Here is a 26632-nt window from a genome sequence, read left to right as displayed (position 1 = left end):
TTAATTATATTTATTTAGAATACTTTTACGTCTATATTTGTTTCTATTGTGCAAGGTACTAAATTATTTAGAAAAATCCAAATAGGAGCTAAAACATAGCAAAATCGAGAGAGAAATCACATTTACAAGTTAAAAGGCACGTACGATTCAGAGGTCGTGACGAAGGACTTGGGAACGATCTTGGAACATAGACAAAAGTCTCCGTCGCGACCGAGATTCCCAATATCTCGATCGCGACATGCGTTTTCCTGAGAAGGAAACGCGAGTTCGTGCTGTTATCTCCCTCAATCCAAAGACGCGACTGAGATTCTCATTATCTCGATAGAAACAACAAGAATACATCACATATTTTACATGTTTTTAATTCAAAACAACACGTCTATTCATCCGGATAGAGACGACTCTTCACCAGTGGACACGACACTTCAACAAGACCTTTCATCAACTATAAATAAATGATTCATTTCAAAATTCAAGGTTGGATATTTTCTAATTCAGAAGAGAGTTGAATAGTTAAAGATTCTAGTTTACAATTTTGTAAAAGCAAACTTGATGTACACAAGTTGTTCAATTAGTTTAGATACAAACACGGATATTTTAGTTTAAGTTCGAGTATTGTTCGAAAGACGAGTTTACACTCTGTAGAAGATCGACCGCAGTCTCTATTTCGAGGATTCAGCGAGAAGAACCAGTGGGTGAAGCGCCCCAGGGTTTGACAAGCCTACGAAGTTTGAGGAAAGGATTGACAACCCGGAACTCAAATTAGTTAAAATGCTATCCAAGCTTCTTCTTCTCTGTTAACTTGTGACGATTCATATTACATTAATAAATTATCTTTTCAATACAATTCATTTCTAATGTTGTTATTTTCGAGTCTGATCTAGCGATATTCTTGAAAGTAATAAACCGGTGTTTTCAATAAAAACCTTTTTACACAAATTACATTTCAATGGAAACTTTGTTCAACACTTAAAATAATTAGGATTTATGTTTGGTATCTGCGAGACCACGATTTATCAAATATAAAACACCAATTTGATTAAGGTAGCAATTTATTCCGACCGTAGAAAGATTGTGTGCAGTTCAAAGTCCAATAATTGAATTAATCGATAAATTGTTACACACTAATAATCCAATCAAAGTTATAAGTTGCTTTCTTGCTTTGTGTGTACAAGTCTTGAATTCTACTTGTTCTTAAGCATAATTTCTGTAATTGTAATCCAAACTGTTGATAGAATTAGATTCTAAATCCACAACCATTTATTCCGTTCAAACCAATCAACGATTTTCTAATTAAACCTAGAGAAAACGAATTTAATCAAAATAAATAAGTATTTTTTATAATAAGCATTCCCTGTGGGTTCGATATCTTTTATTACTACAAGCGAAAGCCGTGCACTTGCGGAAATCGCTCAACAAGTTTTTGGCGCCGTTGCCGGGGAACGCCAAATTCTTTTATAAAAAATATATTTTTCGTATTTTATTCCGAATCTAGGTTTACACATACTTATATTATTATTTACATATTATATATTAATTTTACTAACAATTTTATTTTTCAATTGTTTTTGAAGGTAATTTCAGTTCGTGCGTGTAATTTCAGTTCATGCGCAGTGCTAGAAGTTCGGGCATTCAACCGGAATTACTCGATCCAGAAATTGAAAGAACGATTATGAGAAATAGAAATAAAAAGAAAAAGAACAAAGAGACACAGAATTAAGAACCACAACCAGTGAAAATGGCAGATCCCCCTAAACTTATGGATTTCGCTACACCAGGAGTTGAAGGTGTTGCGAATAGCATAGTTAGACCCTAGATAAATGCACACCAATTTGAAATTAAACCAGCTTTGCTAAACATGTTACAAAATAGTGTGACGTTTTATGGACTACCTAACGAAAACCCTAATGCCCATTTGACTAATTTTCTTGAAATTTGTGATACCTTTAAAATTACGGACGTTTCTGCAGAAGCAGTCAAACTTCGCCTATTTCCTTTCACTTTGAAGGACATGGCTAAAGTTTGGTTGAATTCTATGCCGGCCGGAACATTCCAAACTTGGAAACAATTAGCCCAAACATTTTTATCCAAATATTTTCCCCTAGCCAAAACAGCAAAAATTATAAAAGAACTGACATCATTTACACAACATGAAAATGAAACCCTGTATAAAGCATGAGAACGTTTCAAAGAACTTCAACGTTTATGCCAACACCACCATTTGCCCGATGAACTTTTAATGCAAACTTTCTATAATGGTGTAGATACCCATTTTTGTCCGGGCCAATTTTTAAGTTTTTAATAAATTTCACTCAAAATTTGAACAATTCATGAATTATCCATAATATATGGTATTATCTCAAAAATAATTAATTGGGGAAAAATTGTGCTATTAAGGCTAATTTGTCATATGTCGGTATAAATCAGTAAAAATTTCGAAGTATATTCAAAATATGACTTAATAGAATTAAAGTACAAATTTTAACCTATTATAAATTTTATTCGAGATATATTTCTCGTATTTTGAATAAAATTGAATTTGCTTGAATTCGAGTTATAATTTATTAATAAAGGTTCAGATGTCAATCAATCGAATTAACATTTCAATGCTTATTTATTTGTCATACACTATATTTAGAAATGCCTATAGTCTGAATTGTGAATTATGATGTAACATCGCATATTAAAGTTAAAATTAATATTGACTTTGGTTACGATTTATATTATAATTAAACGTTTAGAATATAGTTGATTTCTAAATAACGAATTATGAAAAATGGATTCAAAAATTGAAAACTCAATAAATTAACGACAATTGAACGCATACAAATGGAATTTTTATTACAGTATTATTATAATTATCTTTCCAATTATGTCAATTTTTCGATAATTTTGGCAGATCCGAAGGTCCGCTCGTCAACGTCAAAGATACCTGAAAATGCTCACTTCAAAATTAAAGGCAAATTTTATGTCCTCGAAAAGCAAGATCAGAACGCACACTCGATTCAAGAATATTCTAAGAAGTGATCAAATCATATTCAAGTGACTGAATTATCTCATTGCAGTACAAGTCCAACAAATTGGAAGTTCGGAGAATTGTTCAAAGCACGGGTAATTGTCAGTTCAAGCCCGATTCTAAAGCACAGGTAATTGTCAGTTCAAGTCCGATTCCAAAGCACGGGTAATTGTCAGTTCAAGTCCAATAAATTCTAAAGCTCGGGATTTTGTACGTGCAAGTCCAACGGAGTCTGCTCGGGTCAGAAATAATTCAAATTCAAGTCGGATCCACATCAAGCTCGGGTCAGAAATAATTCAAATTCAGTCCGAGTACACATCAAAGTTTGGGTCATAAATTATTCAATCTAGGTCCACGTCAAATTCGGGTCAGCATTCAATCAGCAACGTGAGTTCGTAAAAAAAAACCACAATTACAGGGATCAAATGACATTTTTGCCAAAAAGCTCAATAATTCAGCCGATTTGCCAGAGGCTTCTGGACAGTGAACAGATGCAAGGGGCATAGGCAAACAGACGTAGGGTTACAGTAGGAAATAGGAAAAATTATGTAACTCAATAATTCACACCAAATCTGTACTATAAAGGGAGAAGCTTCACTGTAATAAAGGGGAGGAAAAAGATCGGTAGGCAGATAATGTAAAGGCAAGGTAGATATAGCGAGCAGCAGAATCAATTCTGCCTCAGAAAAAAGAAGTTTAATCCAGTAAGAACCTCAATACAAATTCATTCATCAATGCAGCAGTTGAGTTATTTATTCTACTGATCTAATTTCTTCAATAGTGTTATTGTTCATATTCCTGCAAAAAATTATATGCTTGCCGTTAGAGCTAAATAAAAAAAGAAACTGAATGTATGCATATACACAAATAAACTTGCTCTCGCTTTGCTTTGTTTCTAAAGATCGTTGTCGTCTTATCTCTCACCAACCCCCTTTGCATTTCCTATCACCGAAATTCTAAGCAAAAGAACGTAGGTTAGTAAAAAATTAAGAAAAAAACTGAAAACACAAAGAACATAGAAAATATAGAAGAACGGAGGCAAAAGGAGAAGATCGAACCTCAGTTCGAATCTGTCTGATCTTCCGAGGCGCTTAGGGGAAATCATCACCGCCGAGCAGGAAACGGCTAACGCACGAGTCGAAATTCCGGAGAATAGAAAATAGAGGAAGAAGAGGAAAGAACCGACAGTCATGGAAGGGAGATCTTCGTTTTTAGAGGGCTTAATACATCATTTGCCCCTTGAACTTGTCCAAAAAGCTTTATTGCCCCCCTGAACTTTCAAAGTGTCTTGATAGCCCCCTGAACTTGTATAAAATGTTTAGTTAGCTCCCTGAACTTGCTTAAAATGTAATCAATTGATCACTCGGTCGAAAAAAAAGTAAGTTACATGCGGAAGATGTATTTTACGCATCTTAGAATGTTATTACATAATTAAAAAATAAATTAAAAATAAAGTTATTACTTGCTCAACTATACAATTTGTCTTCTCTTATATTAGAATTGTATAGCCCAATTTTGGTCGTTTTACTTTTGTTAAGACTCGTGGAATACATCTTCCGCATTTAACTTACTTTTTTTCGACCAAGTGATCAATTGATTACATTTTATGCAAGTTCAGGGAGTTAACTAAACATTTTATACAAGTTCAGGGGGCTATTGAGACACTTTGAAAGTTCAGGGAGCCAATCAAGCTTTTTGGACAAATGATGTATTAAGCCTTTTTAGAGAGGAAGCAATAAGAAGAAGAGAGACTGCCGAAGCGGAAAAGGCGCCGGGGACGGACGAAGGCTGTCCTGGGTTTTGAGAGGAGGAAGACAAGAAGATATGTGCAAAGGATTTGCACAAGAGATTGAAAGGCCAAAAATGCCCCTGGATCGTTAGTCAAGCCCGTTTTTATTTCCCTTCGGCACTACTTTTAATTCTCGTGGTCTAAATTCGTGCCTAAGAGTATCAAAAATTTTACCTCTAACATAAGTGTCCCTCCTCGGTAAGTCTTTTAAAGCCCATTCATTATTCATATGTAATTTAACTGAGCATGGCTTTTTCATTTAATTTTCACACATAAATGCACATATATTTGCTTATGTAATTTATCATAGCCCTTTTTATGGATCAATTTCATTGATTTCTTTTAGATTGATTAATAAATGCACTTATTTCCATTAAATTTTGTGCATTTGTACCCGTAATTTTATTCCTATGCATTTTAATTCAATAAATATAATTGTGCATTGTAGTTTCAACATAAAAAAAAAATAAATTAATTCGAAATGTTATTTCGGTCCAAATAAAATTAACCAAATTAATTCGGATCGATGTGAAAACGTCATTCGAATTCGTAGACCAAATTAATTCGGATTGATGTGTAAACGTCATTCGAATTCATAAACCAAATTAATTTGAATCGATGTGTAAACGTCATTCAAATTCATAACCGAATTAACTCGAATTGATGTGAGAACATCATTCGAATTCTTAAACCAAATTAATTCGGATCGATATGAAAACGTCATTGGAGTTTATAACTAAATTAATTCGGATCGATGTGAAAACGTCATTTGAATTTATAACTAAATTAATTCGGATCGATGTGAAAACGTCATCCGAATTCATAACTAAATTAATTCGGATTGATGTGAAAACGTCATTCGGATTCATAACCAAATTAATTCCATTCGAATTTGTAAACCAAATGAATTCAAACGTCATTCGAATTCAAAACCAAATTAATTCGGATCGATGTGAAAACGTCATTCGAATTCATAATCATATTAATTCGGATCAATGTGAAAACGTCATCCGAATTCATAGCTAAATTAATCCAGATTGATGTGAAAACGTCATCCGGATTCATAACTAAATTAATTCGGATTGATGTGAGAACATCATTCGAATTTATAACCAAAGCAATTCTAATCGATGTGAAAATGTCATTAGAATTCAATGCTAAACCCAATGCCCAAAATCCACGAGTGCCTGGTTTATATCGACAATTCAAAGCAACACAAATAGCAAATACATGATATCACAATAGTACCGATGCGTCGGGCGGGGTAGGGTGAGATCACATCTCTTCCCTACACGTAACTGAAAAAACGAACTTAAATCTCTCCAGAGACCATCCTTACCAAACCTAAGCTACACAGAGTCAATCCAAATAGATAGGGCGACCAATCATGCCCGCACACGTATTTCCAAGTGATGATTGGTGGCGACTCGAAACCTGAAACACGAAAAGGCAGATTGAGCCGGCCACGCACCCCAACCTGCGTAAAAACCGGAAGCCAGGGTGCGACAAATGGAATAAATCCCACAACCAAAGGTTCACTAGATGCTATGTGGGGAGGGTTATTTATGAAGAAGACATCTGCTGAAGCAAAAGAACTTTTAGAGGAAATGGCAATTAACAGTAGCATATGGCATGCCGAATGCGCACATACACCAGTTACTCTAAAACCATCGTCCTCGACTTCGTCATCTATTAAAGGTATAGTTAATCTTGACCCTACTGCGATGTTACAAGCCCAATTTTCTACGCTTTCGCAAAAAAATTGACAAGTTTATGACACCGCGTGACATTAATGGAAGCCCCATCCAAGTTGATATGGATTATAGTGGTGCGGATGAGGTAGAACAAGTAAATTTTGTCCAAGGACAGAATCAAATCAATAACCCCTATTCGAAAACCTATAATCCCGGATGAAGAAACAACCCTAACTTTAGTTGGAAAGAGAATAACAATACTGGTGCCAATCAAGCTAGAACTAATAATTATCAAAATCAATCAAGGGACACTATTGGCACATTATCTTCTAAAATTGATAAATTTATAGATGCTATCGGTGGTAAAATTTGTTGGTCCCGTGTAACGTGACAAGATTAGTTCCAATGGGGGGTTAGGAACTATATAAATTTTTGTGCGTTAAGGCTGACTTCTTTTCTTACAAGACTTTAACTTAGTCTTTAAGCACAGCGGTACTGAGTAGTTTTAGACACAAGCTTAGTCAACTGGTGACTAAGACTGTTTCTATTCTTTGAGTCAGGAGATAGCACTTAAGTCTATTCCTGAACTCAGCTTCTCAGTTCACTCAACTCAACGTGTGTTTGTTTTAGTGTTTTACTAGGCAATGTTTAAGCAAGCAAAATATAAAGGAGTTAAGGGTTCGAAAGATATTACTCAGCAGACGTATCCTGGTTCGGCCTCTCCGCCTACGTCTAGTCCCCGGAATTCCTTCCGAGCTTTTCATAATCCTCTACTGAGCTCTTTAAAGGTAGAGCACAAACCTTTTACAATAGCAACTGAGTATACAAGAGTACCTTCTTCTATTCCTCTACTCAATCCTATTTCTACCGCTGAGTACTATGACCGAGTACTCAGCTTCTCCTTTCTATACTTCTAGAAATGATAAGTGTTTTCTGTTCTAAACAACAATTGCTAAGAACACTTTAAATGAACTAAAATCACTCTAGACTTTTACACAAAGATTGGAATTGGTGTAAGATTTGCTTCGCTTTTCTAATACAGAACTTCAAATATCAATTTGGTCAGCGTTTTGACTTGATGAAGATCTGCATCATGAAGCTTTTGAAAGGCCTATTTATAGTGACACTTAAGGCACCAGTCATTTCGAATTTCGAAATAACCGTTGGAGGGAAACGACTTCCTGTCGCTTTCACTCAGTCTGTGCTCAGCGTCCTCGGCCAATCAACTTGTTGTATCTTCTGTCTTCGGCAGTGCTCAGATGCTTTTCGTCAGGTTGGTCAGAGTGTTTCTACATTTTTGGCAAAGTCTTCCAGACAGCTTCCGGTATCTTCTGAACTTTACCCAAAGTAGATATACTTTGTCTCCAAGTTTGTTTAGGTCAGCCGCTCACCTGACTTCCTTGTCGCACAACTCAACAGCTTCGTCTTGAAGCGTTTGGTCAAAGGCTTCTCGATCCTTCTCCCTGCTGGGCTTGCGTTTTGTTCAGCTTGAGCTGCGTTTTGATCTGCTTGGGCCGTGTGGCTTTTATCTGTTGACTTGGGCTTGACTTTCTCTTGTGGGCCTTTGGGCTTTACAACTTAATGTCTTATGAATTAAATTACTCAACATTGAACAAACACATTAGTACAAATAAATTAAAGCATTTAAATTTAATGTGTTAGAATATTTTTATCATGGAGATTTAATTCTACTTAAATAATTTTGTCAAATCAAAATCATGTGGAAAGATGTTTCAACAAACTCCCCCATTTTGACGTTGGCAAAAATATTCAGTAAGGAACTCAGTGTTGAGCTCCCCCATGATAGTTGACCTTTTCTTAATTTCTGAAGATTCTCCCCCGTAAGGATTGAACCACTGACTTAGTTTTACTTTAAACATTTTAAGGTTTAATTAAGTAGGTATAAGTTCAGCTTCAGAAGGATGTCATCACTTGGCACATTTTGTCTTTACTCAGTTTTGATACTTGGTTAAGCGGAAGATTAATTTCAGTTATCAAAGTGGAAGTAAGCTGAGTAAGTTAGTTGGAGCTGAGTAGTTTTACTCAGTGGCCAAGTACTTGTACAATTTTTTATGTTCATAAGTTTTAGTTTACTTTGTTCAATGAGTTTTAAGTAAGTAGACATTTGAGAAAGGTCATGCATTAGATCAACACAACAGATAAGCACGAAACAATAAGTAAATAACTCAGTTGTTCTAAGAAGATATGATAATATATTAACTCAGCGAATCAAGAAACATAGCAGCAATAAACATCAAGATTACACAAGTTAAAAACATCTATTTCCTAATGTTGACTTGAACTTGGTTAGATTTGGGTTTGGTTTGCTGACTAGGCTTCGATGTGTCTTGTCGCTGAGTCTGTGTGCTGGGGGGGGCAGCAGAAGTTGATCCGGGTTGTTTCTTCTATTGAGTTCCTTCTGCCAGGTGCTTATTTTTCTCCCCCGGTTTGCCAGCATCACCGGGCTGAGGGGCAGCAACATAAAATTGCCCTCGTTCAACAGCACGAGTCAGTAAAGTGGAGTACTGTTGGAGTTGACTCGTACTCTGCTTTAGCCCTTCAAAAACCTTCATACCACCAGCCATGTTGGACGCTGGAATTTGCATATAGGAGCTTATGACACTGAGTATAAACTCAAATGACTTTCCTATCTAGGTAATGGAGTCCGTCATTCTGGCATAAGACTGATGGTACATCTTGAGCAGTGAAGCATCGTAGGTATGACGCTGAACGGTTTGATGTTTGATGTGCTCATAGGTGGACTTGGCGAATCTAAAGATTTCATTAGACTTCGCCTGGTCAGTCTCCATCTCTTCTCTTGTTAGGCTGAGCAGGCGCACATCCTCAGCTACTTGTTCAATGGTGCATTGAGATGAAGAGGAAACAAGTTCTTGAGTGGCAGTCAGCTCAGTGTACAACTGGGTTAAGTGCTGAGTCACTTCAGCGGATTTAGCTACAGTTGAGTTTGCAGTGGATATAGCATTCAGCTTTCCTTCAATTGTGTCCATGTGTTGAACCATGTGCATGTGAAGGTTAGCTAATTCTTGTAGCAAACTCCTATTTTGGCTGCTGAGCAACCATATTGGTTAGCACACACATGAGCTCCTTAAGACCTTTAAGTTCGATCAGAAGTTGCGTGATGGTGCTTAGTTGAGTAGGCTCAGAAGATGAACACTCAACATCAGATGCGTGAGTTCGTTGAATATCAGCAATCAGTTCTTGAGCAGCTTGGAGAATTCTTTTCCCCGAATTGGAAGTAGTAAGGAAGCTCAAGGGGTCAGCTGCAGAAGTCTCAGGAACTGAATTCTGGTTAGCAGCAGGTGTTTGGACATTTAGTTGCTGACTAGTATTTGAGGTGCTAGCTTGATTAGGAGTTGAGAGTTGAGCACCTGGAGTGGCATTTTCAGTGTTGATTCCAACAGCAGGAGCTGACTAGTTTACTAACTGCTCAGTAGGAGGATTGGTTTGCGCAGCAGTGATAGGGGTCAAAAACCCCTATCTTTGGGTGCGGTTTTAGGACGGTTTTTAGTGTTATTTCATGAATAAGCGAGCAATTCTCGTATTTATATGCCTTTGTGTGAGTTAGTTAGGAATTGGAAATGTTTTATTAACTTTTCGTTGTTTAGGCTCGTTTTGTGATCATTTTAGGCAAATAAGGCCAAAATGGCATGTATGTTATAATTCCGTCATCTTTTATAGCTAATTGATCCGCCAAAAGTCGCACCAAACGGAGCGTTTGCTTAAAATGAGCGATTGGCGGGTCAATTTAGCCTTGAGACTAATGCTATTTGGAGTTTTCGTGCATGCGCAGGGATAAGTTCGGGCAAAAGTTACATCATGGGACATCGAGCAACCGTGCGGAAGCGTGCAGGGCAAAATCGCTCGTCGGACTGGCCTTTTTAGACCAGCTCGCCGAGCTGGCTATGCTAGCTCACTGAGCAGGCCCCCAGGGGCCATGGCCAGCTCGCCGAGCAGGCCTCCAGGGGCCTGCTGGGGCGAGCTGGGGGCCAGCTCGCCGAGCAGCGCGCCCTGCTCGGCGAGCTGACCTGCGGGAATTGGTCAAAAATATCAGTTTTGCCCCCACGACTCCACGACCGGTCCCACGACTTCCCACCTGCATAAGGACACGAAATAGGTCAAAAAGAGGGCTCGAGCTACAACTATAAATAGAACTTTTCCATTGTAAATTAGATATCTTTTATCTTTGTAATTTTCTTAGCTTTCACCTTGAGAAATCCTCTCCACCTCCTCCATATCCTTCAAACCTCCATTAAAGACACCTCCGAAGCTCCGCTCACCGAGGATTGCTCAAGCTCCATCCTTAAGTCCTAGGAAGACGCCTGTATTGGTAGACAGGTTCCCTGAAAGGGATTTTTCTTCTTTTATATTCTGTCTAGCCTCTGATCCATGTTATAAATCCTAGGCTCATTGTATCTTCGTGACAATACTTTTCATCTTTGATATATATTATAGTTTTGTTTATTCAATTGTTTTATTGCTTTAATCTTTGTCTTACGCTTTGTCTGATTGGTTTAACTCATTCGATAATCCCAAAATTAAGTTGGCACATATTGCGAGCTGAATCTGACCTAGTCAGTGCCTATAGGATTGACGACCCCATAGAAGATTAAGCCCAAATTGCTGAGCCTTAAAGCTAGTTTCGGCCTTACAAGGGAATCACGAACTAGGGACCTCAGGAGGATAGGTAGGGTTAATCGCCTCGGACACAAGTGACTTAGATTAGGTTTTAATTCCGTTGTCTAAACAATCTATTTTCATTATCATCGTATCCCTTCATGTTCCTTCGGATAATTGCATTGGTAAAAGATCACCTAGGAGTAGTTTAACTTAATTAGGGGTAGAGTAACTTAATTAGGCGTAGAATAACCTAGTTAGAATCAGATAACTTAGCTAGGAGAAGTTTAATTCAACCTAGGAGTAGATTAACTTAAGCAAAACCAAACTCAAAACCCCCAAAGCCTAGATAACACCTGAAACCAAGTAGCTTGATACTTGCAGAAATAAATCTTGTGGACGATACCTGGATTTTTCCAGAATTTTATTACTTGATAACGACGGGGTACACTTATCCCTTAGATCGGTCTCATCGTAAACCGCTGAGGCCGCGTCAAGTTTTTGGCACCGTTGCCGGGGATTTATTTCTTCTGCAATATCGAACCAAAGGTCGATTTGTTAGTTTAGGCATTCGTTGTGAATATCCTTGTTTATATCGTTTATATATATACTTGTTTATATTCATACTTACATATACAAATACTTGTTCAGATACGATTCCTTTTGTGAATATCTTTGTTTGTATCGTTTGTACCTACGTATATATGATTCTTCTATACTTGTTCATACCTTTCGTGTTTTGTTTATAACATGTGTAGTTGTTCATACCTATACTCGTTTATACTTGTTTATACAAACGCATGTTTATACATGCTTGTCTATCTATACTTATTTATATCTTTTATACTTGTTCATTCTTATGCTTATACTTGTTCATATTTTGGCTCATACTTGTACATACTTGTTTATCTCTACTAGTTTGTACCATGTGCACCAATCTATATCTGTCAATATGAACCGACAAGAACACTTGTATAAAATTGTGTGACCCTATATGATAACACTGTAAAATGTTTTAGATGTTTATACTTTCCTTCCATGGGAAAAATTTATGCTTTCATTTATTTCTTGTATTTATTTCTTCTCAGCATATGCCTACGCGATCAGCGGGAATACCGTGTGTCCCTCTTAATCTTGAACTTGAACGTACTCTTCGCAAGAGCAAACAGATTGGAACGCTGAAGCAAGACGAGATCATCGAGCCTATCAAAATGGCTGAGACTAATCCTCCTAACAATAACCAAAACACTGAGAACACCGGACCGAAAACTGACACTCGTCTGATGAGTGAGATTCTGGCACCACACCGACACCAGCATCTGTCCGGCATTGCTGCGCCGAATATTTCGGCCAACATATACGAAATCAAGTCGGGTATAATTCACTTGATTCAACAGACCGGACTGTTTGGAGGGGAAGCACATGAGAGCCCAAATGATCATCTAGATCGCTTCCTAATGTGCGCAGACACTGCGAGAACAAATGGGGTTCCCCAAGATGCTGCTAGGCTGAAGTTGTTCCCATTTTCTCTAACTGGGCAAGCTTTGGAATGGCTAAGAACACTGGAGCCCGGATCAATCACAACTTGGGCAGGATTGGAGAAGGAATTCTTGTCCTACTACCTTCCTCCCTCAAAGACAGCAATGCTCAGGGGTGAGATTACCTCATTCCACCAACCTGAGCACGAAGCGCTCCACACATCTTGGACCCGATTCAGAAAAATGCTGCGCATGTGCCCTCATCATGACATACCCAAACATCAATTGGTGAGCGTCTTCTATCACGGATTGACACCCACTAACAGAGCTATTGTAGACTCTGCAGCGGGTGGAGATTTGTTCAGAAAAACAGCAACAAAGGCGTATGACATGATTAATGAGCTGGCTAGGAAGAGTGTGCAGTGGCAAGAGGAGAAACTCACTGGCCCCACAAGGCAGCGGGTGTTTGCTGTGGAAGAACAAGAACAGAATCCGGGTGTTACGGATTTGAGTAGGAAGATGGACGTCCTGTTGGCTAAATTCAGCCAACCTCCCACCTGTGTGCACTGTGGCGGCGACCACCATGGAAAGGACTATCAGGCAGGTAGCCCTTTCGCTGGAGATGGGGTGGAGATGGTCAATTATGTTGGGGGCCAACCGAGATACAACCAGAACTATAACAACTACAACCCCAACAACCACAACTCCTCCTACAACAACAACAACTATAGGAGGCCTCAGCACCCGAACCTATCTTACGGAAATTCAAATTAGAATGTGCTTAGACCTCCCAGCGGTTTTGTTCAGGAACACAGAAAGCATGGGCTTGGCATGCCCCCATATCAACAGCAGAACCAAGGGCCAATGCAACCTCCTAAGGAATCTGACGAGGTGGTTACTCTCTTGAAAGAGATTTCGGCTAGGCTCGCCAATAATGAAGCTTTCTGCAAAGATCTGAGCAATCAGGTAGCCCAGATCAATAGGGACAGGCAGGAAAGGCCACAGGGTTCTCTCCTGAGCACAACGGAGAAGAATCCAAAGATCCTGAGAAAGGATTGAGTAAGGGGGAGAAATCGAGTTCTCCTCGGTTTAAATACAAAGCTTGAACAATTATTTCTGCAATTTTCTTTTCTTTTTGTTAAATTTGGTTGTTATTTTCATAATTTTTCGTTTTCGTTATTAATTTGTCAAGTTTTGCACCTCCATACTCTGTTCAAAAAAAAAAAAAAAAATTCACCCAGCACCCTGCTCGGGCGAGCTGGGCACCTCATCTCGGGCGAGCTGGGCACTAACGCCCTACTCGCCGAGCTGGGCACTGACGCCCTACTCGCCGAGCTGGTCGGCCGAGCCAGCTAGCTCGGCCGACACAGGGCTGTTCGGGATTTTTAAATCCCGAACTAAAAATATATATATATATATATATATATATATATATATATATATATATATATATATTAGGGGATGACTCTTCATCCCCTTCCTTACCCCCTTCTTCTTTCTTTCCTTCTTTCTTTCTTTCTCTCTTTTTCTTTTTCTCTCACAACCTAACCCCCAAAATCCACCATACTAACCCGAATTCAACAAACGAGGTATGGATTCTTACTTATTTTTGATTTCTAACATATTTCTAGGCTTAGATTTTAGTTTAGGGTGTTAATTTTTGAGATTTGAGGTAAACCTAGGTTTAGGGGATTTTATCTTTTTTCTCAAATAATTTCTTATTTGCTTTTAATTCTTGATATTCTTGCAATATATATTAACATTATGATCAATATGTGCTTTGGGTATGATTGTAGTTCTTAATTTGTGAATATTTGGAGAAATTACCCAATTTAGGTAAAAACTCCATTTTAGCTCAAAAATTCAACTATTCAGTTTATAGTTGAAAACTTGCCAATGAGGTTCTATTTCACATTCTTAACACATTTTGGTCACTGGGCATCTCTGGTTTTGCACGAATTTAGGATTACGGGTGAATTACTTAGGGACTGAAAGCTTATGGTTTTGGTCCCTAAGTTTCTAAACTATGGTTTATGCCTCTTTATTGGTTATTCGTGGGTTTATGTTGTATTTTCTTCTAACTAGTCCGTTTGGTCTATCTCTCAGGTACTATGGGCAGAAAAGGCAAGGCCAAGGTCACAATTGACAATGAAGCCGATTCTGACATCGAGTTCAACGATGCCCTGCAAGCTAAGTATAATCCTCCTTTTGGATTAGTCGATGAGCGTGAGGGGTTGTTATATGATCGGTTTTCTAAGCAAGACCTTGCCACACGAATCGTCATTGATCCGAGGTGTCTAGCATCTCTAGGTTGGGAAAAGGATTTCATCGAAATCCTAAAATTCCAGGGGTGGTATAAACTAGCCACAAAAAGGACCCTAACCTATTATGAATACACCATAGAATTTCTGACCACCTTGAGAAAGGAAGGGCCTTTAGGAACTAATAAGTACTCCTTCAGACTGAACGGTACACCTTATCGTCTCAGTGATACTACGATAGCAGCTTTGATGGGAGTCCGTAACTCACCAGGGGCAGTCTCGGGTTTTGAGGAACCCGTGACATTGTCTGATGCTTGGCTCCAATTAACAGGGTCATCAGATTATGACTCCCACACTGCTAGCCCTGTCTCTCTCCGAGACCCAATGATAAACCTTATACACAAGTTTGTAGCACACAACTTGCTAGGCAAAACCGAGAGCAATAAGGTCTCAAGCACAGAATTGCTCATACTGTGGTGTGTGGTCAATCATAAACCCGTTGATAATGTCAAAGCCATCTTTGAAGGCTTTCAAAGCCAGACAAGTAGAAAACGTGGGTCGATTGGTCTTGGATATTTGGTAACCAACTTCCTTAGTAGCCAATTCAAAGATTTGGAAATTAAGGAAGATGGTTTTTACCCTACTTTGCTTGACTCCAAATTTTTGGGAAGATCTACTTTTCATGCAGTTTTAAATAGGGACCCATCTGGAGGAGCAAGCTCAAGCGGAAGAGCGCGGAAGCGAGCACAGAACCCACCACAACGGAGAGAGGAAGAGCAAGAAGGAGCGGAAGAGGAAGGAGCTGCAGCTGCAGCAGCAGGAGACCACGCGGAACACCAAGAGCCGGGGACGGAGGCCCAGTTCCAAGCCATTAACACCATGATGGCAGAGATGAGAGACCTTAACCTTCATACCTTCAACACTGTTCAACAAATGGACCAACGGTTCACCAAATTCGAGCAGAACATGGACCGGAGGCTCACAGGTCTCGAGTATGTAGCGGCGGACTACTGTGAGCGCTACAACATGCCGTGGCCATACCCACCGGCCGATCAGTAAGTTGTCTTCTCCACCCTAACTTTTTGCACTTGTACTTTATGGTTTGTGATGCAATGTTGGAACTTATTGCACATTTTTAGTGTGAGGAGGAGGGGTAGACAAACTTACAAAAATTGTATAATTTTTAAAAAAATTTTGTTGCGTCGTGTCTAGTTTAGTTTAGCGTTTTCGGGTTTTATTTATGTTTTCGCATGTTTAGGACCTAAAACCGTGAACCTCCTTCGAATCTAAACTTCGTTATTTGTCCTTGAGGGCTGAGAACCGAATCTAAGATTGCATGACAACTAGTTTAGGTGTAGGACACAATCCTTGTATCTGTAAAAGCATGAGCTAAAGTTTGCATTTAGGCCCTACTTTTGAAGAAATGCTAAAATCATTACTTAGGTAGATAACTTAAGAATTGAAGGCATGTGATATTAAACTTGAGTTTGGGGAGAACTAGTAAGCACAAAATTAAAACCCAAGAACTGTGAGTTGAATTTGAGCCCAAGAGTGAACATCAAAAAGCTCTTTTTCTTGACATTTTTGTGTGAATGCTTTGACTTGTGGAAAGATTACAGATTTTGCACCTAATACTGAGTTGAACCTACATGCAATGATTTGAGATGGTAAACGATGAAATCAGCCTCATTAGAATTAACCCTTTTCTTTACCTTATTTTCTCTTTTTCATCCACTCTAGGAAGCCCCTTTGAGCCTGTATTTTTGTAGTTTGTAGATTTTTCTTTCGTCCTAACCCAATTTTTGCAAACCATCACATGGTTTGTTACTTAACCCGAGTATTTGCAAAGCTCACATTGAGCCTTTGTTTTCTTCTAGCGCTTTATCTTTGTTTATGGCATTATAGTAGCAAGCCAAAAGGCTAAGAAGTGAATGAGCATTACTATCCAAAAAGAAAAAAAAAAGAGAAAAAGAAAAACAGAAAAAGAAAAGAAAAAGAGACGAACAAAAGAAGGAGAACTCTATCTCCCAGTTCTTAAAATTAGAACGTCTCAGAAAAAAAAAGAAATATATGTAAATAAAAAGCTCAATCACTTCACAATTTGCTAAAGCCATTTTAAACTTTGTTTTTCTAGCGCTAGAACTCCTAACCCTTGTTGTACCTTTAACCCTCTAACCACATTACAACCCTAATTCGAGGCTGTTTTTGATATCATCGGAGTCATATAGCATAGTAGAGGAACTCGGATGAACGTGCAAAGTCAACGTAATCCTAAGCAAGAACATAAGCCGAGAGTAAACACTTTAGCCACCAAAATTGTGTGAAATGAGTGAACTACCTATGGTGAGGTGTTTTACTTAGCTATCCCCTTAAGCTCGTTTAATTGAACATGTGTCCTTTTTCTTAAAACATATGACCTATGATAATCGAAATGCGGCTTTTGGATATCGTGTCTCTACTTTGTATTTCCGAATGCATGTAATTACAGATGCTCGAAATTGTGTCAAGCACCTAGTCAAACCGGGAGGTTTTCTTGCTTGCTTGTGATTGCAGGTTTAGTTTTTTAGTTTACTTGGGGACAAGCAAAGTTTTAAGTGCGAGGAGGTTTGATAGGGGTCAAAACCCCCTATCTTTGGGTGCGGTTTTAGGACGGTTTTTAGTGTTATTTCATGAATAAGCGAGCAATTCTCGTATTTATATGCCTTTGTGTGAGTTAGTTAGGAATTGGAAATATTTTATTAACTTTTCGTTGTTTAGGCTCGTTTTCTGATCATTTTAGGCAAATAAGGCCAAAATGGCATGTATGTTATAATTCCGTCATCTTTTATAGCTAATTGATCCGCCAAAAGTCGAACCAAACGGAGCGTTTGCTCAAAATGAGCGATTGGCGGGTCAATTTAGCCTTGAGACTAATGCTATTTGGAGTTTTCGTGCATGCGCAGGGATAAGTTCGGGCGAAAGTTACATCATGGGACATCGAGCAACCGTGCGGAAGCGTGCAGGGCAAAACCGCTCGTCGGACTGGACTTTTTGGACCAGCTCGCGACGAGCTGGCCTTTAGTCCAGCTCGGGCGAGCTGGCTATGCTAGCTCACCGAGCAGGCCCCTAGGGGCCTGCTCGAGCGAGCTGGCCAGGCCAGCTCACCGAGCAGGCCTCCAGGGGCCTGCTCGGGCGAGCTGGGGGCTTGCTCGGGCGAGCTGGCCACGCAGGGCCAGCTCGCCGAGCAGCGTGCCCTGCTCGGCGAGCTGACCTGCGGGAATTGGTCAAAAATATCAGTTTTTCCCCCACGACCGGTCCCACGACTTCCCACCTGCATAAGGACACGAAATAGGTCAAAAAGAGGGCCCGAGCTACAACTATAAATAGAACTTTTTCCATTGTAAATTAGATATCTTTTATCTTTGTAATTTTCTTAGCTTTCACCTTGAGAAATCCTCTCCACCTCCTCTATATCCTTCAAACCTCCATTGAAGACACCTCCGAAGCTCCGCTCACCGAGGATTGCTCAAGCTCCATCCTTAAGTCCTAGGAAGACGCCTGCATTGGTAGACAGGTTCCCTGAAAGGGATTTTTCTTCTTTTATATTCTGTCTAGCCTCTGATCCATGTTATGAATCCTAGGCTCATTGTATCTTCGTGACAATACTTTTCATCTTTGATATATATTATAGTTTTGTTTATTCAATTGTTTTATTGCTTTAATCTTTGTCTTACGCTTTGTCTGATTGGTTTAACTCATTCGATAATCCCAAAATTAAGTTGGCACATATTGCGAGCTGAATCTGACCTAGTTAGTGCCTATAGGATTGACGACCCTATAGAAGATTAAGCCCAAATTGCTGAGCCTTAGAGCTAGTTTCGGCCTTACAAGGGACTCACGAACTAGGGACCTCAGGAGGATAGGTAGGGTTAATCGCCTCGGACATAAGTGACTTAGATTAGGTTTTAATTCCGTTGTCTAAACAATCTATTTACATTATCATCGTATCCCTTCATGTTCCTTCGGATAATTGCATTGGTAAAAGATCACCTAGGAGTAGTTTAACTTAATTAGGGGTAGAGTAACTTAATTAGGCGTAGAATAACCTAGTTAGAATCAGATAACTTAGCTAGGAGAAGTTTAATTCAACCTAGGAGTAGATTAACTTAAGCAAAACCAAACTCAAAACCCCCAAAGCCTAGATAACACCTGAAACCAAGTAGCTTGATACTTGCAGAAATAAATCCTATGGACGATACCTGGACTTTTCCAGAATTTTATTACTTGATAATGACGGGGTACACTTATCCCTTAGATCGGCCTCATTGTAAACCGCTGAGGCCGCGTCAAGCAGCAGTATCTACCTGCTCAGTGTCATTCTGGAGCTGAGTATTGACTTGTGGAGGAGTCAGCTCGAGATTGTCTTGAGCAGGAGTTTCTTCAGATGCTTGTTCATTTAGTTGAACATCAGGTTCTTCGATCACTTGCTCAGTGGAGGCTTGAGCAGCGGTGTCGGCAGAGATTTGGCCCTTAGAGGCTTTAGCTTTGGCATGTTCCTAGTGCCTAGAAACAGAGGCTTGCTTTTCCTTGACTGGTGGAGTTGGTTCAATTGGTTTTGAGAAAAAGTTGAACTCCAACATAGTTAGGTCAACAATAGGGTCACGAAGTGGGGAGTCATCGAGAACATCAAACACAGGCGGTTTGCGTGACTTCCGCTTGAACCGTTTTTCACTGCCTTCGTTTGATAGTTTTAGAGAAGGAGTTAGGTCAGCAGTGATGGGGTTTGTTGACTTAGGAGAAGCATCTAGATGGATGTCCTCAGCGGGCTCTTCAACAGTCGTGTTCTTAACAGGAGACTCAGCTCCTTGCTCATTAGCCTGCACTTCGATAGTTGAGTTGCTGGGTTCATCACTCTTTGTTTTCTCAGTAGAGATAGGTTTCTCCTGTTGACCACTAGGAGTAGTCTCAATATCGATTTCCTGAGCTTGCAGGAAGAAGGAGTTCTTTGGGACAGTAAAGTCCAGTGGAGTTGTGTCCAAAGGTGCAACACCAGAAGCCTTCTTCCTCTTTAGGGGTTGCTCAGTTTCCTCAGGTTCGTCCTCAACCTCTTTTACAAGAGCGAGTCTTTTCTGTGCAGACTTAGTGGGTTCAACTTCCTTCTTAGTCGACTCAGCAGGAGGAGGTTTAGTCAGTATCACTTTCATTCTCTTGACCGTCTGAGCAACAGATTTAGCTTGTGGTGCGGACGAGTCAGTTTTCCTCTTTTTCACTTTACTGGGCAGCTCAGCTTGCTCTTCCTCTTCTACCACTGTTTCCTTTCCTTTCTTGGATTTGGATTTGAAAGGAAAGCTGTGTGCTAATCCAGCTAGGATTTCAGCGGTGATTTCAGTGCCTACTTTGCTGTCTTCACCCTTAAAGCTGATCTTGTGATCTTTGAGGATCTTGGTGATTAGGGAACCCATCCGAAGAACCCTAGTGCTCCGTTGAAATGCCCCATTGAGGAATACAGGCATGTTCAAGGGCTTGTAATTCATCATGTGCCAAATGAAGCACTGCTCAAAGTTGGATGCTGAGGATGTGGAGTTAACCTTTGGGAAAAGGTAATTGGTCAGTATGTAATGGGCTTGTCTTTGCGGCTGACCAAGTGACGTTGTAGAGACTTCACCCACATGGGTATTTAGTTTACAAAACTCAGCATCGAAATCGACGCGCTTGTAATCATTTGTTCTCCTCAGTTCTGTGCCTTCCTCTTTTAGGTCCAGTAATATTGCTAGATATGAGGGGTTGATGACTATCTTGGTTTTGTTGACGTGTGTTACCATATAGTCAGCATCATCATTAGCGACAACTAAGTTCATGTAGAACTCAGTTACCAGCCTCGGATAGGTCAGTCCATTGAGTGAGAAGAGGGTAGTGTTGGAAATTAGGCTAAGGTATAGCAGCGGAAATATAAAAATTATAACCTATTTCCATTTAACCACAAGATCCGTTAACCGTTATTTCATATAAAGAGGAATAAGAAGAAATACCTTTTAGATGTTCTATCTACCGTTGCAAACGAAGTGCCTACAACTTCAAAGGAGATAGAAACTGTCTACCAATCTGCCCCTATCCGAAACATACCTTCCAGACCTCCGAACGACAATCCCTTCGGTGGAAACGTGGAAGAATATGTCGAGAAGCTCCTGTCCAAAAATCGCGACGATCAGACGGTTCAATCTCCGGGAATCCGCAAAATCGTGAACTGACCTGATGTAGGAGTAGTAAAACGAATTTCTCCCTTTGGTTTGTTTTTCTTCTTCGAGTTCCCAAACACGAAATAAAACACGGGAAGATTAATTTGGAATCAACCGTTGAATAGCAACCAAAGTAGATTGCCTCTAATTAATCAACACAAGATCAAGGATAAAAGAAATAGATGAAATCAATTGATCGGAAGGAAGCTGTAGAGAAATCTCGTCCTCGAACTAGGGGTGTCGAATTTTCTCTCTCTCTCACTATAGGGATTTCGAAAATCTCAGTAGGGAATGCACTTAGGGGATTTCGAAAATCCTAAGGGGGGTATTTATAATCTCTTGTATCTAATCCCTAGTTAGATAGAATTAGGTTACTGAATAGGAATTCAATTCGGAATAGAATTCCTAATTATTATCTCATTATATATCTAATATATTAAGGATAATAATAATAACCTTATTGGATAATAATATGAGTATTTTAATCTAATTAAAACTCCTAACTTATTTATCTCTTAATTAATTTAATTCATAATCCTAATCTAATTAGGAATAACAAAATCAAATTAATTATTCATGTATTCTATTACATGAATTTCGACCCCCTTGGTCCATGGGCCTTATTGGGCTCATTTGGTCTTCCATCAATTAATTAACATCTGTCTCTCTTTTAGTTTCCAAGTCTTATGTGTGACCCATTAGGTTCTTATTGCTTCTAGCCGTATGCAACGTTATTAAATTAATTTTCAAAGAATTATATTTAATCTTTGCATAACGGAATGATGTACAGAGTATGTGATTAGCAAGTCCGTAATCATTCCCCCAGAGCTATAAGAAGACAGGTTGATTCTGTCGTTAACCTTTCCGTATTAGTTACAGTATAATTCGATCCTTTATCAACTACATCCTTGAACTGAATCTTATGACTATGGGTGATGTCAAGTCACATATAGCGAGACGTTCGTTTTACTTGTACAGGCCGAGTCAACTCAAAAAGATAGGTTAAGTGAAATCTGTATTTCTTACTCTTAAGCTATCACCTTGCAAGGATTTAGAGTCGAGTCTTCCACAAGCGATCCATGGATGTATCTCCCATTTATCGGGAGTGATAAATTCTCAATCCAATATATAACGACTCCGCAATCACTTTCTGTGATACCCAACGTCTACTGTTCACACCCCAGAGTCATCTCTGTTAAGGATCATGTTACACCAGAGTCAAAGCATCACATTCCGTAATCCAGAATACCAATTAATATTCCTTTGAGTCTGAGGATTAGTTATACCTATTAATACCAATGAGATGAACAGATGACAAGGATGAATCTACCCATCCTGTTATCTCAAATAGGATCCCCAATCCTAATGAACAATGTTTCATCGGATCTATGTAACTGTCCAGATATCTGTATATGTGAAGCTTGTGAGATCAGCTTTTTGTCGGACAGAAGACATTGTTACATACAAGTCTCAACAGTGATATGTCAATCCCAAACATATCACTTGACTTGGGGTGGTTTTAAGTTTATCAGTTTACTATAAAGTTTTGTCTCACTTCATGCTTGTATGAACACTTTATAATCACTTTAAATAAACTTACGGATTTCCTTTTATTAGACTTTATTTAATGCTTAAAAGGGATTGCCTTTATATAGTTATAAAACATATATCTCATTAAACAAATGATATAAAGAACAATTCATTTACATTAAGTTTGTATCCTAGAACAATTGTCTATAGGACACTAAACCCCAGCATACTCCCACTTGGACTAAAGCCAATTGTTTCTAAAACTTATCCCAGTAGAAGTTAAATGACGATCATGTATTCTCTGGGTTAAAGGCTTTGTCAACGGATCTGCAACGTTGTCCTCTGTAGGTACTTTTTCTATTCTCACATCTCCTCTAGCCACAATCTCTCTAATGATGTGGTATCGCTTAAGGTAATGCTTGGATGCATTATTAGACCGTGGTTCCTTTGCTTGCGCAATGGCTCCATTGTTATCACAGTACAGTGTAATGGGATTGACAATGTCAGGCACCACACCTAGTTCTGTAATGAACTTTCTAATCCAAACCGCTTCCTTTGCTGCTTCCACAGCTGCGATATACTCTGACTCGGTCGTAGAGAAAGCTACGCTTCCCTGCTTGGAACTCTTCCAACTGACCGCGCCCCCATTCAAGATAAACAGGTATCCTGATTAGGATTTATAATCATTCTCATCTGTGAGATGACTTGAGTCTGAAAATCCTTCTATTTTCAGATCACCTTCTCCGTACACTAGGAACATATCTTTAGTTCTTCTCAAGTACTTAAGAATGTTCTTGACGGCAATCCAATGCTCGTCTCCCGGATTCCCTTGGTAATGACTCGTTACAGATAACGCGAACGCTACGTCAGGTCTAGTGCATAGCATAGCATACATAATCGAACCGATTGCGCTGGCGTATGAGACTACAGCCATGCGTCATTTATCATCATCGGTTTTAGGACATTGATGATTGTTTAACTTTACTCCATGTAACATGGGTAAGTTACCTCGTTTCGATTCAAGCATGCTAAACCGATTTAGCACCTTTTCAATGTATGTAGCCTGTGAAAGACCAAACAGTCTTCTCGATCTATCTCTATAGATCTTTATACCAAGTATATATGCTGCTTCACCAAGGTCTTTCATTGAGAAGTTACCAGATAACCATACTTTCACTGACTGTAAGAGAGCAACGTCATTTCCCATTAATAATATATCGTCCACATATAGTATGAGAAATGCTATAGAGCTCCCACTTGCTTTCTTGTAAATGCAAGCTTCTTCGCAATTTTGTTCAAAACCAAATTGTTTTATGGTTTCGTCAAAACGCTTATTCCAGCTTTTAGATGCTTGCTTGAGTCCATAAATGGATCTCTGAAGTTTGCAAACTTTATTTGCATCCTTCGATATGAAACCTTCAGGCTGCATCATATATACATCCTCAAGCAGGTTTCCGTTTAGGAAAGCTGTTTTCACATCCATTTGCCAAATCTCATAATCGTAGTGAGCGGCAATTGCAAGCATGATTCTGATTGATTTGGACATAGCCACAGGAGAGAAAGTTTCGTCATAATCAATTCCTTGCTTCTGACGATATCCTTTCGCTACTAACCTAGCTTTGTAGGTGTTAACCTTTCCATCCATGTCTGTCTTCTTTTTGAAGATCCACCTGCACCCAATGGGTATTATCCCTTCGGGTGGATCAACCAAAGTCTACACTTGGTTAGTATACATGGAATCCATTTCAGAATCCATGGCCTCAAGCCATGCTTTAGAATCTGGACTAGTAAGAGCCTCTTCGTAGTTTTCGGGTTCGTCGTCTAACACGGGAACCTCATTATCATCTCCCACTAGAAAACCATATCTAACTGGGAGTTCACGAACTCTTTGTGATCTACAAATAGGTGGCACTAGAGTCTCATCTAATGGGACTTCTTTGGGTACCTCAACCGCCTCTGTTGTTTCAGTCGGTGTTTCTTCTTCTTGAACTTCGTCAAGTTCAATCATGCTTCCCTTTTGTGTTTCTTCGAGAAACTCTTTCTCTAAGAAGGTTGCGTGCTTGGATACTATTACTTTTTTATCATTTGGATGATAGAAGTAATATCCCATAGTTTCCTTAGGGTATTCAATGAAGAAACATTTATCAGATTTCGAATCTAGTTTGTCGGACGCAATGCGCTTGACAAATGCTGAACAACCCCATACTCTCATGAATGAGAACACGGGTTTCCTACCAACGAACAATTCATATGGTGTGGAACTAGCGGATTTAGTTGGTACTCGATTTAGGGTGAAGAGGGCAGTTTTTAAGGCATAGCCCCAGAACGTCTTTGGAAGCAAGGCCATGCTCATCATGGATCGTACCATATCTAATAGGGTACGGTTTCTCCTCTCGGACACACCATTGTGTTGTGGTGTATAGGGAGGTGTCCATTGTGAGCATATCCCACATTCAGTTAGATAATTCAGAAAATCATCTGAAAGATATTTGCCACCTCGATCAGATCGAAGCGTCTTTATTTTCTTTCCTAATTGATTTTCTACTTCATTCTTGAAGCATTTGAATTTCTCAAAAGCTTCTGACTTGTGCTTTGTTGAGCGATTTCCGCAAGTGCACGGTATACGCTTGTAGTAATAAAAGATATCGATCCCACAGGGAACGCTTTTTTTAAACAAAACTTATTTATAATCATTTAAATTTACTTTAAGGTTTATAATATGAAAAAAATCGTTTAATCGGTTTTGGTTTTGAAATTGCTAGAATGAGAATTAGATTAGAATATGAAGATGTTAGAAAATATCTGACTTAAGAATGAATTTGCAAAACAGGAACGTTTTAGTACTTTAGAAAAGTAAACAGGTATATTTGTTTGCATTAAGCAAAGAAACAACTTTAAACTTTGTACGAATTATAAAGATGAAATAAATGACGGAACCTCTAATTAATAGGCTTTGAACGCGATAAAACCCTTATCCGGGATAATTGCCCTTAACCAAATTAAAACTCTACCGAGATAATAATTTGCCTAAGTGTTCAACAAAGTTTCCTTGTAAAGATTTGAATTAAATACATTTTAATGAAAACACCAGCATCAATCCACTTCGGCTCATTTACCAAAGTGCTGCATAAAAATCTATCGAATAGAACAGACTTTATTAGATGAAATATAAATTGATACAAGTTTACAGAGAACATGGAGCATTGAATTCTTCGACGGCGTGCAAGTGAACGGGTTGTTAATCCTTTCCTTGGGTTTCGTTCGAGTTTGTCAGACTCAGGGGCGAATCCTCTACTCAATCTTCTCGCTGAATCTTCGTAATAGAGACTGGGTCGGTCTACTACCAAAATGAAAACTAAACTGGAACAATGTCTAAACGCTACTGAATTTGTTATTAATTTGTAAACAATGTGTGTACATCATATTGCTTTGAACAGAAATGAAATCTAATCTCTGACTTATTTCTGAGTCAGAGTTTTTGCATAAACTCTGCACTAATCTAACTATCTCAAAATTCATTCAACTCTTAATCAACTCTTTATTTATAGATGTTGAAGAGTCGTGATTGAAGTGTCGTGTCCGTTGTGAAGAGACGTATCCGTTGTGAAGAGACGTATCCGTTGTGAAGAGACGTATTTATCCACCCGAACGAACGCGTTTCTTGGAATTAAACATGTGTTCATTGTACTTGGCAGAATTTCTGCTCTTACCGAGAATGGAAATTCTCTGCCGAGAATGAGGAAGTGATTTTTCAGCCTTCGGACGAAAGGGGGAAGGTGACTGGCGACGCATGTCGCGACCGAGAATTTTGAGATTCTCGGTCGCGGCCCCCAAATTCTCTACCGAGAATTTTGGATTCCCTGCCGAGAATGTGCATTTTTCTCTGTTTCTGACTTCGTCTTTGTCCTCGTTTTGGTGTAATTGATCTTTGTTGTTTTTGACTCATTTTGTAAGGTTTTTCTTCTGTTTTTAAGCTCTTTTCGTTCCTATTTGGATTTTACCAAATATTTATGT

The 26632-nt window shown here is 39.1% G+C and overlaps 1 long non-coding RNA gene and 1 other non-coding gene across 2 annotated transcripts; one reads left to right on the top strand and one right to left on the bottom strand.

Annotated features, from left to right (window-relative positions):
• Window positions 1-2116: 2116 nt before the first annotated feature.
• LOC136221217 (small nucleolar RNA R71) lies at window positions 2117-2223 on the bottom strand. Its single transcript, XR_010684996.1, has one exon. It is a non-coding gene; the product is annotated as a small nucleolar RNA R71 (small nucleolar RNA).
• Window positions 2224-3523: 1300 nt separating this feature from the next.
• On the top strand, window positions 3524-5183 carry LOC136218551 (uncharacterized). The gene is made up of 2 exons (XR_010683835.1): window positions 3524-3720; window positions 4666-5183. It is a non-coding gene; the product is annotated as an uncharacterized lncRNA (long non-coding RNA).
• The last annotated feature ends 21449 nt before the right edge of the window (window positions 5184-26632 follow it).

This window comes from Euphorbia lathyris, chromosome 2, assembly GCF_963576675.1.
Source record: "Euphorbia lathyris chromosome 2, ddEupLath1.1, whole genome shotgun sequence".
Taxonomy (NCBI): domain Eukaryota; kingdom Viridiplantae; phylum Streptophyta; class Magnoliopsida; order Malpighiales; family Euphorbiaceae; genus Euphorbia; species Euphorbia lathyris.
This window is presented reverse-complemented; position numbering and strand designations above follow the sequence as displayed.